Source organism: Falco rusticolus, chromosome 12 (assembly GCF_015220075.1).
Source record: "Falco rusticolus isolate bFalRus1 chromosome 12, bFalRus1.pri, whole genome shotgun sequence".
Taxonomy (NCBI): Eukaryota; Metazoa; Chordata; class Aves; order Falconiformes; family Falconidae; genus Falco; species Falco rusticolus.
The window spans coordinates 21,877,308-21,880,537 of NC_051198.1; positions in this window are offsets into that span (position 1 = coordinate 21,877,308).

The window sequence follows — 3,230 nt, forward strand, 5'->3', positions numbered from 1 at the left end:
CCTGTGCAGGGTGACAGTGAGCACAAGGCACGTGATGACTGTGGGCTAGGGAGTGTATCCACCTCAAAAATGCTGTTGACTGCAGGTGTATGACGAAACATGTCACCATTGCAGACAGACGTGTACATAGCGATGTCTGATTCAGATCACTACTAATTACTCTGGCAGAGTGTTTGAGGTGCCTTAAAAAGCCAACACCCGCTGAAGAGGCACGATGCTTCCTGGAGTGTTGTTCTGCCACTGATTGCAGCTTGGGTGTTGCAGCCTGTGCTTACCTTTCCTCCCGAGAAGGGGGTCACAGCTTCTCCCAAGCCTGAGCACCCACTGTCCTATCATCAATTCCTTAATGAAAACCCTGAAAGCAAGTAAATCTATGACAGTTTGATACTGATAGCTGCTCCTGGGGTGGGGATTTTCACCCAGTTGTGCTATTGTCTGACAGTTAATTCATTCAGGAACTGAAGGAAAAGTATGATATGAGACATGTCCTAGGCAAGGAAGAGGGAGGATGCTAGCGCTGCCCCTCTGTCCATGTCTCTCCAAACAAGACAAAGCAAAAGAGAATAAACCAAGAAGCAAGGATGGATGTGAAAGGCAAGAGGGAAATATAGCTAAATATAAGGGGGAATAAAAGCTTCCTAAAGACAAGAACAGTTACAGGGAAGGAGGTGCTGCTGAGGAAGGTGGTAAGAGAAAGAGCAGCAGCAATGCACCCTCTACTCTCAGTGCAGGAGCTCTACCAATGACACAAATTAAGGCATTAAGACAGCAAGGGGCCAGTACCAAAAACTTCCAGGAAGAGATGTGCACCTGGAACACCCCTTCTCCCTGGCCAGGGCATCCTTTCCCAAAAGGCCATTATGTCACCTCTATCCTCATTGTGGCCTCTAGCCTGCGGCACTGACCAGAGAGATGTGAGGGCCACTCTGAGCCAAGGCTCCCTGGGTGTCCCCGGGGCATGGTTCACCCTGCCCAGCCACTTCTGCATACCAGTCACTGGAAAGGTAAATGCCAGTTCTTCTGGACCTTCCCAAAGTGACTCTGAACCCCTGCAGCACAGGCACTGGCTCCTGCAGGACAGGTAGCCTTCGAAAGGGCCAGTGCCCCAAGGAGTAATTAAGCATATCGTAGTTTTTAAAGGTTGGAGAAGCCTAGGCAAAGAGCTTGGGAAAGTGGTGTGAAACGACCTCACTGATTTTCTAATTGGCATCTTCTTAGCATTGCAGCATTGTTCTCAGCACACACATTAGCAACAGCAAAAGGTCCAAGACAAGACATTTGACAAAAATGAGGTCACTGGAGTAAAACATACTATTACCAAAACTGCCCGGTGCCACCACACAACAGTGCTGCTAAAGACACTGACCCAATCCTGATAAGGGATGGAATGTCAGAGGTCGCAGCACACATTTCTCAAGAGCTCCTGCATTGATCCCACCGTCCAGCTGAACATCGGCCTCTTTGACAATCTCCAGTTTCACCAGGGAGCCCTTTCATTTTGCCCCCTGTGCTGCTGTGAGGCTCCCACATCACCAGTCTTGCGCAGTCGGGTGTTTACAGTGGTGGTGGTTGCTCTGTTTTTACCTGCATGGTATTTCACATACACCATGGCCCTGCTACCGTGACAGTCATGGCTCTTCCCCAAACCTGCCTCTCCCTGGGCTCCTACTGCTGTTAGTCCCCTGCCAGTTGCAGCAGGGGTGGTGGTGTAAAAAATCTGGAGTCAGCTGTGGAAATAAGCAAATATTTTTGGTTAAGAGATGACTGGCAGTATTTCAGACTGATACAGAATTTGTCATTTCAGCTGCAGAAGCCTATCCCACACAAAGACTGTGGCTTTCCATCACATTGCTCACGTATTTGTTTTCACACTTTTTTTCTGAAGAGTAAAATGGAATTGATTTTTTAGCTCAGGTTTTCTTTCTGGTTTTGCTTTTTTTGGTTTTGTTTTTTTAAACATCTTAGTATTATTTGTGGAAAAAGAGCTTGCATTTTGGAACTTGAAAAGTGGACCTGTGCAAGTGGCCATGGGTGAAAGGATACTTACTCAAAAATCATACTGAGGTCAATCAATACAGGGAAGCCAATTAGAGTATTTTTATCACCATTATGGCAGACTCTGGAAAAAACCCCAACATTTTGCAACCTTACATTTCCTGCCACATGAAGATAAATCTAAGTCCCAGCACTGGGAGCAAAGACTTTTCTTTCTTTGCTCATATGGGAAAAAATGTGGGAAAGCACATAGAAAGGGTACTGCTAAGGGAGGGCTGCCCTTCTGGGTGCCCTCTGGGAAAACGGCAGGACCACGCTTCAAGAGAACAGTCAAGCAGATGCCTGCAGGTGAACTGCAGAGCCATGACAAAATTAAGAAACCCACTGGTTGGACTCAGGAAGAAAGAAAAAAGCCTTTGGCTGCAGCTGAAAAAGTTTCACTTTTAACAAAATTGTCCCTCAAAGCTCTCCAAAGATTCTCAGCTGGACCCTGGCTGTTTTTCTAGAGAAAATGATGCTGCACATGTACTGAAAAATGGAAAATGAAGGTTAGGAACAGGATGGTTCATTAAGGATAAATCATGATGACACTCATCTTTGCACAGAAACCAGGAAGTTTCTCTTCTCAAGTGTACCAAAGTCTTTAGGAGGAAACGATTGCGTACACAGTTACTGAGCCTATTGCAGATAATTATATCTATTTTTCCAGTGAGGTAATCTCCCTCACTCTTTTGCAGTTCAGCTTGGGTGATAGCTTTCAACACTACCGTCATCATCATAAATGGGAGTGTCCAAAGTCCTGCAGGGACTGGGAGAGCCGAGCATGGAGCATCTGCTCTGCCTCCTGGCCAGGAGCATCAATGGTGCCCAGCAGGTGACGTGCAGCATCCAGCCTAGGCCAGGGTAATATTCAGGCAGGCAAAACCAACAGGTTTCCTACTCCTGAAGCAAAATAAATCTGTTGAGTTTTGAATCTATTTGAAACAGAAAAGCTAGATGGAGAAGGAGCTGGGAGGATCAGCAAGGCTGCCAATGCGGGCTGCTATTGCAGTGTGAAGAGGGAAACACCATCCCATCCCCTCCCATCCCAATTGCTACCATTTAGGGGAACCCAGGATCACTTGTCCCTGGAGCAGGTCCAAAGGCAGGGGAGTGACTGGCCCAGGCACTGCAAGGAGCAAAGTATCCCCAGCAAGGGAGGGCAGGAGCTCACCCTGTGCCACTGCTTGTGCTCC